The sequence below is a fragment of the Apodemus sylvaticus genome, chromosome 5 (genome assembly GCF_947179515.1).
Source record: "Apodemus sylvaticus chromosome 5, mApoSyl1.1, whole genome shotgun sequence".
Lineage (NCBI taxonomy): Eukaryota > Metazoa > Chordata > Mammalia > Rodentia > Muridae > Apodemus > Apodemus sylvaticus.
The window spans coordinates 84,116,960-84,133,910 of NC_067476.1; positions in this window are offsets into that span (position 1 = coordinate 84,116,960).

Consider the following 16,951-nt stretch of genomic DNA (forward strand, 5'->3'; position numbering starts at 1 on the left):
GTCCTTGTTGCATGCTGAAGAATCCTCTGGATATATGCCCAGTAGTGGTATAACAGGGTCCTCAGGAAGTGACATGCCCAGTTTTCTGAGGAACCACCAGACTGATTTCCAAAGTGGTTGCACCATCTTGCAATCCCACCAACAGTGGAGGAGTGTTCCTCTTTCTCCTAGCACTTCTTAAACTAGGTGTGGTAATGCACCTCTGTCATACCAGCACTCAGGAAGCAGACAGAGAGGACCAGAAGCTCAATGTTTTATACACATACACATATACACATGCATGCATACATTTATATATCCATATACATACATACACATATACATGCATACATACCATATAAAACATATATATATACAATACATATGTACCTGAAATATACATACATACACACATATATACACAGCACATACTCACACATATATACACATACATACATGTATATATCATATATACATATACACATATATATACATGCACACATGCATATACCTATATATATACACACATACATATGTGCACATATACATGCATATATACACATGTGCACATATAAACATCCATGCATATATACATACAAACACACATAAATATATACACACATATATACAGAGAGAAAGAGAGACAGACAGACAGACAGAGAGAGATTATAGAATTCTATAGCAAGGCTACTGTCCCACAGATGTTCATTGGCATCTGAGTATTGGTCTGATGGATCATAGTAGAAAAGCAGTGAGTCACTATATAATAACAATGGTACATCTGGGATTCAGTGTGGCTAAATTCAGAAGGCACTAATGAATGATGTGAACAGGTGGCGCCAGCTCCCGCTGCACCTCCTTCCCAGCACACCACAGTCTCTCAACAGAGGGACAATAAAGGAGGGCTGGTGCCACCTTCCCACAGAAAGCAGAAGCCATCCTAAGCCCCTTGCTATTAGGGATAAAGAAAAAACAAGCCATCATATCAACAGGCACATGGACAGTGTCAGGGACCACAGCTGGACTAGCAGCTGGGCAGCAACTGGTTGGCACCTGACTCAGATTAGAGTAATCCACCATCATCCACCAGAGGCTGAAAAGAGGAGGGGCATGATGGGAGGCGGCGCATGCTTTTTACTGGGTGAGAGCTGCACTGTTCCCTGGAGCGCCCCTCAGAACACAGCTTACCACCCTGGCAAGGACAAAGGGTTAATCTCCCCACAGCCCTGCGGATGGAGACTGCTTTTACCACAGAGGCCAGGGAACCGCCATGAGGACTCTGATATGTGTAGTCGTCCAAGCCATGCATTCTAAGGAGAATTTTAACTGAGAATTAGAGAAGCAAAGGGTGGTGCTCATTGTACATTTATACTAGCGGAAAGAAAGAGGTCTGTTCTGGAGAAAGAGAATTCAGGAGCTCCTACTGATGTCTCCAGACAAAATGTAAGACTGCGTTCTCAACTTGTGTGGGTTTTGTCTATCACTCATCTTGTTTCAGTTTATTTAAAATTTCTGGGTGTGTGTGTGTGTACCGGAGGTCGAAGGATAAGCTCAGCTGTTTGTTGGCACAGGGTTTCCCACTGGTTAGAGCTCACTGAATAGGTTGGAGTAGCTGGCTATGGAGCGCCAGACATCTGCCCGCTCTCAGGGCTGGGGGTTGTGAGTGTGACACTATGCTTGGCTATTTTTATGTGTGTTCTGGGGAACTGAACTTGGGTCCTCATGCTTGCAAAACCCTTTCCTGATGCCACTGTCTCCTCTGGCTCTGACTCTTCTTTTAGTTCTGAAACTCTAGGTTCACAAGTACATTAACAAAGGCATTTCTTCATACATTCTGCCATGGAATGGGATAGTTTTAAAAGGACAGTAGCTATAGTGTCCTCTGCACACTAGGCTGTACCACTGCTCATTCATATCCTGCTGAGCACTGCAGATTATACACCTGCCCATTTGAACTCAGACTCTCTGACTTTCTTTGAACAATAAAATGGGCGTTGCTGTTAGAGTGATGCTGGTCATTTCCAAGGAGAAGGCTTAACAGCCCGAGTATCTTTTCTCTTTGCTTCAGTGACTGACTTTAAAATATCCCAGACAGATGCTGTTTCCAAAGTTTGGGTCACAGGGGAAGGACAATGTGTTGTGGGACTGAGGCCCACATATAATGAAGAGGCAGCCCGAGGCTGTGGAAGGCACAATCATTTGGGTTTATTCACTACTACAGCATAGCGTCACCCAGTCTGTCCTGATCCTCATGCTGTTCAATACAGTTTAAGATATTTTTCTTCATGTTCTTCTCAGTCCTTAGGATGAAGAACTTACTGCTATGGTGCTATTTTATGGAGCTGTACACACTAACTCCTCCTCCTCCTCCTCTTCTTAAACCACTAACCTGATACTGGTATTACCATTTCTTCTCACTGGGTTATTGTTGAGAAAGATTCATAGATGTGGAGCTGCAGTGCTGGAGGCTAGATGAACTTGGGATTTTGCTCAATGCTCCAAATCTCTTCCTGTTAGGTTGGCATCTTTCTGCATCTTGACAGCACCTTGTGATAGGGTGAGTCTTCATCAGTACAGCTCCAGAGCAGGCTCTGGGCATCCGCCAATCTGATGGGGAAGGAAGATGGCTCAGCTGAGCCTCCACCTGTAGTTCATGGTCTGAGAAAGTTGGGCTTCTTACTCTATAATTTAATGGTCATTTGTGTTCCTCTCACGGACTATTCAGATACTCTGCCCATTTCAGGTGGCTGCCAGCTTTCTTCTTAAGTTTCAGAAACTCTATATTCCTTAAAACACCCATATTTAGTCTATGATATAAATGTATTTCAGCGGATGAAATGCAAGAAACTATGGGAAATCTAGCATGATTACTCATGCATCCCTCTTTTGAGCCAGCAACCACCAGAGGCGCTGGGCTTGACCTTGCTGAGCCGGTGAACTCCATGTTTCCTACTGCTCTTCTTGTTATGAAAAAAAAAAACCAAAAATGAAAACAAATCCTTAGCCTGAAGGCTTTTTGTTTATGTATTGCTTTGGTTGCTTGAAGCTTTCATATATATTCAAACTACTTTAATATGTATTTAAATGCTTTCTCTTTCACAAAGAGGCCAAAACATCTAATCTTTCCTTTGCCTCTGTCATTTTTCTCCTCATTTGCCTCTTATACCATCTTCCACCCCCCCCCCCCACGTAACAATTTAAAATGCAAGCTCCAGTGCAAAGTCTAATGTGTATTTCTCTGTGCACAACAAATGAGTTCCCTGGTGACGTAGTTTAGTTTGACTATGTCCTCCACAAGTGCTGGGAACCTAGTCCTCATGACAGTGTCCATCAGGCAGAAGTGGATTGCCTTCATGATCTAGCCATGGATGAATGAATTAATGGATCCATGAGTTACTGCAGAAGTGGCTTTGAGATAAAATTAAGCTCTCATTGGCATACTCGCTGTCTCACTCTGTCCTGTCAGGCTAAGATGCTCTGAGAAGCCCTCACCAGGGGGTGGTGTCAGCCTTCACAACAACAAGCCAAATCAACTCTGTTCTTCCTAACCGACCTACTGTGTGCCACAGAAAACAGAGGTAGATGCTGGGATGTGCAAGGGGAAGGTGAGTGTGGTCAGAGGGTTTCAGTCTGGTTCTCGTCCTCTTTTAGGAGCAAATATACTGAGATAAAAGATAGGCCATGCAGCACAGGGGACAGCCTGGCTGCCGACACACTATTCCATGTTCCATGGAAGTGATCAAGATATGAACAGGCTGCTTCCTGTCCCTGATCAAACCTCCTCAGGTTTCTTTTCTTTTTTCTTTTTTTTAAATCTTTGGCTCTTATCCTTTCGGCCACATGAACCATATCTTTCTCCCTCACCTGGGTGAGCGTGCTTATTTCAAGACATCTGTGGTACACGTGTGTGCTTCCTCCACACACATCAGGGTCCAGATGCTGCTGCCCTCGGGGCTGGAAGGATGAAGCAGAGCCCAGAACAAGTGGGGTCTGCAGGATGCTGAGGCGGAGTGAGTGCTGGGGCAGGGGTTCGCTGAGGAAGGCTAGTGTTACACCTCTTTTAGATGGTACTCAGTGGAAGAGCTCTCTTAGGTGATCTTGAGTGAAACAGCTGGTGTGCATACCTTTATTAGGGGTGGGCATGTGCACAAACATTTTTCGGGGTAACCAAGGCCTATATATGAACCCTGGAGAGTGGGATGGAGTTTTCAGGGTGAATGTAAAATTATTGCCTAGAGCTTAACAAACTGTGAATGCTTCATTTGTATGGAGAGGCACTCCAGGAATCCAGGTACTTGCTGGGCAGGTTCTTATTGGGAAGAGGAACTTGCCAAGAACTATTCAGCCTTCCCCAGGTAGAGGGAGTGTGTGGGGGGGTCAGGCTTATCAGGCAAGGTCAGAGAGGGGAAGTCCTGCTGGTAAAGGAGCCCTCCATTTTGTGCCAAGCTCAGAGGAGCTCTCTGGACATGGGAGACTGTGACCTTAATTAGCAAGGTTTCCCTACAGATACCATGTTTGATTTAGGTGCTTAGCATACCATATGGAGGATTCTAAATTCACCCCTGGTCTGTGGTCTCTACCCAACAGAAATGAAAGCCCCAGTACTTAAGAATTTATATTCTAAGACATGTGTTGCAATGTCATCTGCAGTGTTAAGAGCTGACCTGCCTTAGTTAGGGGTTCATGATAAGGACCAAGACCAAAAGCAACTTGGGGAAGAAAGGGTCTCTTTTACTTACACTTCATCATATCACAGTCCATTGCTGAAGACGGTGAGGGCAGGAACAGAAGCTGAGGCTGTGGTGGAATGCTGCCTGCTGGCTTGCTCCTAATGGCTTGCTCGGTCTGCCTTCTGTAGCACCAAGGACCACCATTCACAGCTGGCACTGCCCACAGTGAGCTGGGCCCTCCCGTATCTACCACTGAACATCACAAGCTTGCCCACAGACCAGTCAAGTGGGGGCATTTTCTTAGTTGAGCTTCCAAAATGATTCTAGCTTGTATGATGCTGACATAAAGCGGGCCAGCACACTACCGTTCTTTTTTGCGTGGCACTTGGGATAAAACCTAGAGTCTTTCCCATTCTAGACAACTGTTTTACCATGGAATCCCATCCCTAGCCCAGTTTCTACTTCTTCTAAGAAAATTTTACTTATAATAATAATGTGTGTGCTCACGTGCATGTGTGTGTGTGTGTGTGTGTCTATGTGAGTGGGGAAACACATGTGCCACAGCATATGTGTGGAAGTTACAGGACAGCTTTGAGTCAGTGCTTTTCACTCCGGGTTACAGGGATTGAGATCACATCATCAGGTACCTAATGGGCCATCTCACTGGCCTCAATTCCACTTCTAGTCTCTGCAACTGGAAACAGGAATGTGTCTCAACAAGTCCAGTAAATGCGGGTGCTTCCAGATAATGGGCATGGTGCTGCTCCCTAATGATGAGCAGAAACCGGGTCTACTGCCTCGAAAAGGTGGCAAGGCACATTTGCTGCACTTATGTTTTTTAGTTTATTTTACTTATTTTATGTATATGACTACACTGTAGCTGTACTGACAGTTGTGAGCCATCTTGTGGTTGCTGCGAATGAAGGTTGCTTGCTCTGGTCGGCCCCTCTCTTTGGCCTTTATTTATTAATTATATGTAAGTACACTATAGCTGTCTTCAGGCACACCAAAAGAGGATATCAGATCTCAATACGGATGGTTGTGAGCCACCATGTGGTTGCTGGGATTTGAACTCAGGACCTTCGGAAGAGCAGTCAGTGCTGTTAACCACTGAGCTCTCTCTCCAGCCCCCATCTGCTGCATTTCAAAATGCTATTCCAGTGTACAATTCCCGCAGCCTTGAACAGGCTAATCAGACCTTGTTTTGCCACAGTTGCCTAACCCACCTGGGGTGGAGTCTCCTGTTTACCACATCAACAGTATTCCTGCAAGAACAAGACTGCCTGCTAAAGCTTGTTTTGAAACAAGAACCCAGTTGAACCTAAGGATGGGTCCTTATCTATTTAAACGCAGAACTGAAGAAAAAACTTTGAGCCTTGATCGGAATTTTTGTCTTGGCTCCATTCTTCTCTAGCCCCTCCCCCACCTTGATTTCAGCCTCCCTTTCAGGTAAACCCAGTTTGCCCGTGACTGCTGGACGGTTACACACCAGGAAGATGGACATTGTGTTCTTGTGTGTTTGTGTATGTGAGGATTTATGTGTGTGCTTATTTAAAAAACAAAGAAACAAACGTACTTACTTTAAGTCTGCACACTTTTTTTACTTATTTATTTATGTATTTATTCATCTTTATATGTGCACATGTATGTCTCATGTGTGCATATGTATGTCTCATGTGTGCACATGTATGTCTCATGTATGCACATGCCCTTGGAGGCCAGAATTGGTGTCAGATTGCCTGGAGCTGGTGTTACAGAGAACATGAGCTGCCTGGTGTGGAGCTGGGGATTGAACTCCAGTCCTCTGGAAACCCAAGCTATCCCTTTAGCTGCTATGGTACCGATACTATACTTATTATAGTAACATACATTAAAACAATAAATACTAAAATAACACTATTATTATTTGAAGTAAGCAGTGATGGCTATGTAGGGAGAGATGGTCTTGGACTGTTACTACTGAGGATAGTGTGACAGAAGAGAAAAATGAAAGAGAAGACAAAATTGCTACTTTCTGCAAAATGGAAATAGTATTTATGGTAAAAATTAAAATGGAAATGTGGAAATTAGCATCCTAAGTTATAGCTATAATATTATAATGAATATGGAAAAGTTATACAGGAGTGTGGAAAAATTAAAATATTGATTTAATTACGTGAGTAGAACTTGGGCAATTTTTATCTGAGATTCTGTGGCTATTTCAATGTTGTTTTTCCTAGCAACTATTTCAAATGGGAGTTCAGAATAGCTCCTGGCGCACAGATCCTCGCAAATGTCAGATGTGGCTGCAGATACTTTATTTTGAGACCAGCTTCCCAAGCAGCTTCCTGTTCTTGGACACCTTCCAAATGCCAGGACTCTTCGCAGCAGCGCCCCCCTTCCCCCACCCTGTGGATAGCTCCTCGCAGCGTCCCCCCTCCCGTGGATGGCTCCTGGCAGCAGTCCCCCCTCCCGTGGATAGCTCCTCGCAGCGCCCTCCTCCCCGCCTTCCCCCTCCCCCCCCCATGGCTCCTCGCAGCGGCCCCCCCTCCCGTGGATGGCTCCTCGCAGCGCCCCCCCCCCCCCCGTGGATAGCTCCTCGCAGCGGCCCCCCTCCCGTGGATGGCTCCTCGCAGCCCCCGGTGGTTCCTCTCTACATTGCTGCAAGGCTGGCCAACAGTCTTGTTTAAAGAGGTGTCTCTGGTCCTGTGATGCCAAACTCATTGCCTGGAGCCTGTTGATATTGAGATGTGAAGTCTATCCTGAGTTATCCCAGTGACCCTTGTAAGCACAGAGGTCTCTGTGGGAGAGAGGCAGGAGCCAAAGCTAGGTGGAGATGGGGAAAGGCTGGAGCACCATCCATGAGCCAAGGCCTATGGGTAGCATCTGGGAGCTGGAGAAGGAGTGGTCTCCCTGGAGCTGCAGGAAGGTCCCTACATACCTGTATCCGCTGCTGTTCTCCTTGCTAAGGCAAGTGTCACACACAGAAGCAATTTACAGAAGCAAGGGTTCATCCAGAGTTACAGTTAGAGAGAATACTTCCCCACACAGTGGAGAAGTCATGGTGGTGGAAGCTAAATAGGCTGGCTGGTCACATTGCATCCAGTCAGGAAGCAGAGAGTAAACAGGAAAGTGGGTGTGGGGTGGGTGTAGGAAGAAGATGGGGGGACCTCAGTCACATACTTACTCCAGTAAGGCTCCGCCTCCTAAAGGTTCCATAACCTTCTCAATCAGGGCCACCAGCTGCAAACCAAGCACAAGTACCTGAGCCTGTGAGGGACATTTCACATCAAAACCACTCCTGGCCTCCCGTGACTCATTTCAGACAGGCTGTGATAATGTAAGTGGCTCTGCTCTTTCTTTCTTTCTTTCTTTCTTTCTTTCTTTCTTTCTTTCTTTCTTTCTTTCTTTCTTTCTAGATTTATTTATTTATTTTATGTATGTGAGTACACTGTAGCTGTCTTCAGACACAACAGAAGAGGGCATCAGATCCCCATGACAGATGGTTGTCAGCCACCCATGTGGCTTGCTGGGAACTGAACTCAGGACCTTAGGAAGAGCAGTCAGTGCTCTTAACCACTGAGCCATCTCTCCAGCCCCGGCTCTGTTCTTTCAAACTTCAAAATCATAACAATCTGTTACATGACCCATAACAAACTGATACAGGAAGGCTGTAAAAACATGTCTTGGTATTCCAGCTGCCTATATAATTCCACTTTTCATGACTAACACTAAGTACTACACTGCTTTCTGTTTGAATTCCTGTGTGACTGAATCCCAGTTTCTTCTCAGGCAGATGGATGCCTGGGGAAGTCTGTAGACAAGGTGTATCCTTAAGAACACAACAGCGCACTCACATATTTACATATGTACAAATGACAGAAACAAGGAAACCGGGAGGAAATGAAGCAAAATATTAGCCGTGGTGGAAATATTAACTTTTTTTTTTTGCCTTGGGCCTTTGAGGATATCTCCAGATCTCTCCAACAAGCAGATATTACTCTGATAAGAAGAAAACCTGTAATTTTAATTAAGTAGAGAAAAGACAGACTAAGTATTTACATCATTCTCTGGCACTGTAAATGCCATCATGAGGGCTAGAGAGGTGGCAGAAAGGTTTGTGAGAGGACAAGCAGGGCCTGGAGAGATCTGAATTTGAGGACAGGAGCTAGCGGCATGCCTGGTGAGGGCTGACTAAGCTGAGAAAGACTGTGCTTTCCCAGGTGTGGTGGTTCAAAGGAGAATGGCCCCTGAAGACTCACATAGCTGAATACTTGGTCCTCAGTGGGTGTGCCTGCTTAGAAAGGATTAGGAGGTGTGGTCTTGTAGGAAGTGCATCACTGGGCCTGGCTTTGAGGTTTCAAAAGCTCCTGCCATTCTCGGTTAGCTCTCTCTGTCTTGTGGTTGTGACAGAACCACTGCTCCTGCAGTGCCTGCCTGCCTGCCTGGTCATGCTTCCTGCCGTGACAGTCACAGACTCCAACTCTGGGCCACTCTAAACCCCAAATAAACACTTTGTTTTAGAAGTTGCCTTGGTTTGGGTGATTTTATCATAGCAATAGAAGAGTAACAAAGATACTAGGTTAATAAATAAACCCAATTAACTTTAGGGAAGAATCCTTGGAGTTTATAATAAGAGTGTAAAGAAAATACCAAAATGTTACTCTTGTGGATAATTAGTGTTGGACACTGTACTAGTATTCTCTGTACAGTATCTAATACTACGTTACCATATTATGCCCCTAAATTCTTCCAAACACTTTCAGGAGAAATATTCTAGAATTGTCCTATATATGTAGATGAGGAATAAAAAAACAGATGTTGGGTAATTTGCCAATAAGTGGTTGAATCTGGATTTGAATTTCCAAATCATTCCAAAGTCCGTGTTTCAGAAGTAGGTCAGGGAAGCAGGTGAATGAAGATGCTTTAAATCCTTGTAATAGCTGTTTATTTTCTATTGTGGTGTAACAAATCACCACAGACTTAGCAGTTTAAAATACCCATTTATCTCATTGTTCTGTAGTTCTGAAGTTCGGGGGGGGGGGCGGGGGGGGGCACTCACCCAGTTTTTCCTGAGAGTCTCACAGTCTAGAATCTTGGCCAGACCAGGCTCCTCTTTGGAGACTGCAAGGGAAATACATTTCCCAACTTTTATGTTACCCCTCAGAGTCACCCCTTATGGTGGTAGGAGTAAGAGGCATGTTTCTTTCTAGCTGTTGCTAAATTCTTCCCATGCTTCCGAGTTCTAAATTATTCTGATATTCACTGAACAAGATTCCACTCCTTTCCATTAACCCCGCCCCACTCCACTGACAGTCATCCTTTTGCTATAGACCATGTGACTGCGGTGGCATCTCAGCCTGTGAACCAATCTCGAATTCAGAGGGGAGCAGGTTATACTGCTGGGTCAGTCTTGGAATTATGCCCTTGGCCCCCAGGGATAAAATGAATGGTTGGAGTTTTGATAAGAGAACAGACCTTGTGGAATAGTGGGTTTGGAGAGACTACTGGGCATTCCTGTCTAGAGGGGTCTGAGGTGAGGTAGGAGTGAAAGCAAAGATACCAGAGGGGGTTTCTGTGGCTGGGTGGGGTGGGGCTGAAAGAAGAAGCCAGCTGGGAAGGAAGTTAGCCAGTGAGCCTCTCGTGGGTTGGTGATCCACTCTGCAGGACTCTTGACCTCCTGCAACACCTTCTCTCCAGTATTTCATGCTCATTACACACCTTCAAGGCAGCTCTCTCTACCTGACACATGAGGAAACCTGCAAGTCTGCTGTGCCTCCGACATCAGACTATGGACCTGTGGCATGGCCCCATTCTTCCAGGGTCTCAGTGTGAGGACACTAAGTAGCAAGAATTTGTGGTCCTGCTGTCACGGTCCTCTGGGTTCCTATCATCCACCCTTGCCTGGCCTGGGCTAAGTCGATCCATCCTAAGAGAAGCAAGCAGGGGAGTCTGATTGACAGGGATCCATCAGGGGATAGAAAATGGAAGAATTCCAGAATCTGAATCCTGGCTCTCTGAGGGGAACTTCGGAGAGGCAGGACGAGAGGAGTGGGCAAGGAGAGAGTAGGGGGCCTTTCTTCACCCCTGTAAGATGAAGGAGAGGCAAGGGGGGGTAACAAGGAATGGAAAGGGCCGAGGGGATGGAGGGTGTGTGGCTCACAGGAGTGTGGATGCTTGCTAATTATAAGCTGGACTTATAGCAGAAAAAATGAGGCTCTGCAGACAAGCTGGAATTCCACAAGATGGAATCCCAACCGCCCATACTCCAACAGAGTTGACACAGCCCTTCCAGGATTTTAGGAATCAAAGGTTGCAGGTTTTGTATATGGGTATGTGTGTCCTAGAATAAATGCCACTGCTCTAGAATCTGCTCTTGTGACTGATTAATACTGACGATAGCTGCGAGGGGTGGGCCCGGCCCCTGTCAGAGCAGCAGTCTCTTCCAGTGACCCATGGACGGGCAGCCAGGAAGTTCGAGATGAGTCCTTCCCTGTCTGGGGGAGCAGCTACTGCTCCAGGCAGCCTGGCTCTCAGAAACACTACAGGAAAAAAAATCACTCCATTAAGAAATCTAGTCTGGTAATCTCAGGTCTCAAGCACTTGCATTTTCTCCAGTCCGCCTGGCTGGGAGTAAGGCAGGAAGGAGAATTTAAAGTGGCATGTATTGATTGGCTTCGTTCACCAAAAGAAGGCCCTTTACCAGCTCTTCCAATTACAGTTTATTCCAAAGAGAAAGGGAAGCCAGAGAGACCCCACCCCCCACCCCTGGAGCTGCTTTCCACTCCTGTGAATTATGACGTTATTGGTTTTTTTTTTTTTTTTTTTTTTTTTTTTTTGGCTCAGCATTTCCGAAAGCTGCCTGGTGAAGCACCGTTCGTTCCCTGCACCTGGGAGGAGATTGGCTGGTGGTTGATGGATGCGGTGGAAAGTCACATTCCAGAGAACTGGGGAACTGGATGTGGGAGAGTTGAGTTCATAAGGCTGACAACCTGTTAGTTAGCTTTAGGATGATAACAGGATTTGGAGGGAGCCTGACCCGGGCTCCCGTCCTGCCCCTGCCCTGCTCTTTGGCTTTGAGCACTTCTCATGTCCAAGAGTTGGTTTTCCTGTCAATAAAGGGACAGACCTCCTTGAATTTTTGTTGTGAAGATTCAAATAGATGAGGTCCTTTGGGTGCATCAGCAGGACTGATCAGAGGTGTCAGCTGCTCTGTGGGTGCTGAGGTTACCGTTCCCACTGAATAGGAAGCCATGTCTTGCGCTCACTAAAATAATCATTGGATTAGAAAATGTTAGTTTCCCTTTGCTTTGCACTGCTTCTCTTGCCTGCCAGTTCAGGAGCTGTCCCTGAGTCCCTGTCTGGTGAGGGCTCACTTCCTGATGACACAAGGCCATGCTGTGTCTTCACAGGGGTGGGGTGAGGGGACATGGGGACTCAGGGAGCTCACCAAGGTCCCTTCTGTAAGCATGCCGCATCCCCATTCTATCTTGGGGGCTAGCATGGTAATATGAATTTGGGGATGGATAAACATTCATTCCATTATAGTTGCCAATAGGGCTAATAAATCTATTTTTAGGGTCCCAGAGACTCCCTTTCTCTGGCTTTCATTTCTCTCTGCATTCTCAGGAAGAAAGTAATTACCTCCTGAGGTAGTGAATCACTAACAGTAGCATCTCATTAGTGTGTGTGTGTGTGTGTGTGTGTGTACATGGGCACACACTGTGGGTGAGAAGGACAGAGAGACAAGGAGGAGGAGTTTGGGTCAGGGATTGGGCTGAATCTTCTGCCTTAGACTTTACGACCTTCACAAGAATATACCTTCAGAGATGTAATTAGCATGACCCATAAAAACTTCATGCTCCAGACACAGAAGAGGCACAGAGCTGCATTTTTTCTCACTGATGTCATCATGCGTACACTTGACGCTCCTCCCTCCCCACGTCTGAAGCCTCGCAGTGTGTAGTTAATCAGGACAACCACATGGGCACTCCAATAGTCTGCTTTCTTTTAGGGGTTCAAGCATCGCTCAGATGACTTCTATATTCAAAGACCTGTGTTCACACAAACAGCTGAAATACACAGAATTTGCAACTCTCTGCACAGTGTGGATTACAAGCCTGGACTGAGGCTAGGAGATGGGAACTCATGTTGGCCTCATGTGACTGGGACAAAGAATTTCCCTTTCTGTGCCTTGGTTTAAGGGAATAAATAGAACCGATCTTGAAGGAATCCTCCAGATATAAATTCTTTTGAATGTACATAATAACCAAATATTTGGCAATAGCTTAAACAAAGAGCAACTTAGTCATACAAACCTAGAGTTGCACAGCCCATGGCTGATGCAGCAGGGAGGTATCATAAAACCCAGGGTTCGCTTGGTTTTTTGTTTTTGTTTTTGCTATCTCTCTTCTCTGGCACACTTAAAAGAATCAGTTGCTCTCCCAATTATACAATGGTCTTCAAGCAATACCTCTTTGCTATAAACAAGCAAAGGCAAGGGCAAAAAGAGATGAAGGTTTATGAACCAGTAGAGACTGTCAGTCTATAGGGAAGTGATGGTTTCCAATGACAGCCTGAATTGAGGGTTTAAGCTGTCCCCATAGCCACTTGACTTCGAGGTGGTTAATAACTGGATTGGACTTGGGTCTGACCCACTCTGTTGGCTGAAAACAAACAAATAAACATTTCTGCAGTCCCACATAAACACCCCTGGACCCTTAAAGCCATTACATCATTGGTCAGTCAGTTGGTCTCCTGATGGCTTACAAAGATGATATCTGTCTAGAACATTCCTGAACATAATCCTATGGACCAGAAACTCACGAATGCACAAGCACGGCTCTCTTGATCTTGATCAGGTCTTTGGTTCACAACCTGGTTGAGCACCTGGCCACAGATACATAGCAAACTCATTTCCCATCCGTGTGCTTGGACCTCGGTGGACTGTGCTCTCAGGCAGTGAGGGATACACTGGATAGTTGGGCTTTCTGGCAGCTGGGAGGGGAGACTGAGATGCTGATGATCTCAGGTGAATTCCAATTACACTGTTCAAGTGGTTTCTGCACCTGAGGCTGGGAGGCAAAAAGCCATCTGCTACCTGAGCGTCATGTCATCGTCCCACAGGGAGCCGTGATGAGGGCGACGGAAAAGAGCAGAGGTATGGCAGACTAAGCGACCCAGTGTGGGGTGAGGATGTCCTTTGGGGCTCATATGGAGGAGCTGGGTTTTTATCAGCTGTGCACACAAGATCCTGTCCCTCCCAAACCCAGAAGAACAAAACCAACCAAACAGAACAACGTGGGGTAGGGGGAGGGAGGAGGGAGATTAAGAGCTGTAGCCCTGTCGGGCTGGCTGTGGAATGAGCAGAGCTGTCATACTTAGAAGGAGCAGAATGACCAAACAGTTCCAGCTCTTTTCCTCCCACGTTTGAATCAACATTTGGGACTTCCCCTTTGCTTAGGGCAAAGGAACCTAGAAGAGGAAAGGGGCCTGCTGGGTGATGTAGTCCTAGGGTTTCAGACTCCAGGGCATAAAGTGGGGTAAAGGGACATGGTGTTATAATTTACAACATGAAACAGCTTCAGTCCTTGTCCCTCTCTTAGCACAGAACTCACCAATCACCAAAACTTCCAGAATTTCTGAAGTTATCAGAGGAATAAAGATGAGACTAGAGAATAATAGAGAATAATAAACCTTTAGACCCCCTTGAATTTATGGTAATAAGGTGAGTTTTGGAAAGTCCCTAGGGAAGGCTGGTTGCCAGGGAGACAACCACTTGACCAGAGGTTCACCTGTTAACCTTCCCCTTGGAGAGAGGCGAGGGGAAGGAGATGAACCCGGATTAACACTAATCCAGGATTTAGTCAGACCCATGCAAGGAAGCCTCAGAAACTAAGCATCACAGAGATGGCCACAAGTAGGAAGGAGCCTGGACAGGATGCAGACGTTCTGTGCCACCCCTCTGCCACCTCCCAACTCTGTCACATTCTTTGGACCTTCAAAGAATGATACTTCTAAAACAAGGTGACTTTTTTTTTCTCTTTTTGGTATGTTGAACACTTTTTTCAGACAGAAATGGAAAGTCTTTTGGAGAAGTGTGACTTCAGATTCCTACCGCTCTGACACTCCCTATCCCAGCCCTGACAGACACCTTCCTCAACTGCTTCTCATCCTCACTAGATTTTTCCAAACAAGAACTATGTGGCCTCCAGTCTTCCTACTGCAATGTCATTAGCTACAGAGAAAAAGACTTGGTCTGTCAGTACACCTGGACAAGTGTCTGCCAGGGACATTTGCCCTCTGTTTCAGTCCCTCAGAAAATAATGTGCAAACTGTTGTCCATTCGATGGACCAAATGTGGTCTGAGGCCATTATGTGTTCTCTAACCCAATTCAGCTCCTCCCTCCAGAATCATTAGCTACTCCCTTGATGGTACCCACCTGCCTCTCCTGCAGAAAAATGGCATCTGCTGGGCAGGTGAGCTAATGACACTGTGGTGGTCTCCAACAAATCAGTACATGTCTGATTTTTCTCCAGGATTTGCTTTTGTCATTTTTATGCCACTGGATCTTCTGAGGACAGAGGGAAATTTCTCTCTTATCTCTTCTGCTCTTTTCCCTTCCTCCATTCTTGTCTCCACCACCTCCTCCTCCTCTCCTCTTTCCATCCCTCTTCCTCCCCCTCCTCCTCCCTTTTCCTCTTTCACCTGTCTGTCTGTCTGTCTGTCTGTTGCATTTTGAATGGCCATATGTTTTCAGGCCAACCTTGAACTCACTATGTAGCTAAGGATGATCTTGAGTTTCTGATCCTCCATCTTCTACCTCCTGGTCGCCAGGGTTACAGGAATACACCACTATGTGGTCTATGCCATGCTGGGGACTGACACTGAACCACATGCCCAGCATACTCATCTTTCTACTTGACTCTGTGCTAGTTTTGCTTTGCTTTTTGTTTGTTTTCTTGTTTTGAAACAGGGTCTCTCTACATAGCCCTGGCTGGCCTCGAACTCACAGAGATCCACCTGCTTCTGCCTCCCTGAGGTTAAGGGTGTGAGCCACCATGCCTGGCTAGTGTGTTACTTTTGTATTTCTGTAACAAAATCTCATAGATAGTCAACTAGAGAAGGCTCACTTATCACAGTGTCTGAGGTTTCAGTCTATGGTTAGCCCAGGCTTTTTCCCATGCTGTAAAACCCGTGCATCGCGGGATGTGTGTATGTGTGTGTGTGTGTGAGGGGTGAGGGGAAGGAAACTGCTTCCCTGGTGGCATCTGGGAAGCAAACTGAGGGGGATGCCTAGGGAGGGGGTGTCCTAGGTACAAACGTTCCTTTCTAGGGCATGCCCCATATGACTAGGAACTTCTAACTAGGCCCATCTTTGAAGGATCCTCTTATTAGTGTCAATGCTGGGAACCAAACCTTCAACATGTGGGCCTTTCTGGAACATTCCAGATCTGAACTGTGGCAGGCCGCCCCTGGGCTTTGCCCTTCCATGATAGACTAGTGTTTCAATAGCTTGCTTTCCTAGTTCTGGGGGTTGTTCTTACACTGGCAAGCTTGGGAGGGACTCAAGCGCCTTTGTTTAGAGCCACCTAGTCAGAAGCAGAGCTTCCTCATGGTCCTAAAGTGGGGGATGACTTTTTGGGACTGGGACCTGGGGAACAATGATATCAGTGTGGGCAAGAGCTGTCTCTGGACAGCAGAATGAACTCTGTGAAGTACAGGATTGAAAGTTAAATTCCAGATGGGGAATCACTTTTAGAGGGGAAAGAGACCAGGGTTGGCAGTTGGGCTGAATTTGAGATAGGCTCAGTATCATTTATTGAGTGCTTGCTGTGTGCCAGACTCTTTGTTAAATGTATACATCACAAACCTTCCAGGAAACCCATCATTTTCATCTTACTAGTATAATCGAGGTTCAGAGATTCTCAATGCCTTGTTAAACATAGAAATAGCATTCAGACTACCTAGCTGCAAAGGCCAAATACTTTGAATCCAGTGTCTGCCCTTCAAATGCTACAAACTGATTTTGACACCCCCTCCAGAATTTCTAAAGAACCTTTAAGAGATTAACCTTCCCAGACAGCATGTTTACACATAAAATCCTGGCTATCTGACACCTGTGAAAAACTTGAGGTCTGGAAATCTTAAGCCAACACACAGCTGTTGTCTGAAACTGAGAGAGAGCTGCTTCTGTTAGATAGGAGATTTGTTCTAACCCTTGCCACTGACACCACTCTCTATTGTCCCAAGTACTAAGGCTGAGTATAAGTTGCTCTTTCTTATTTTTAAATAATTTTGTAATTATATTTATGTACAGAAA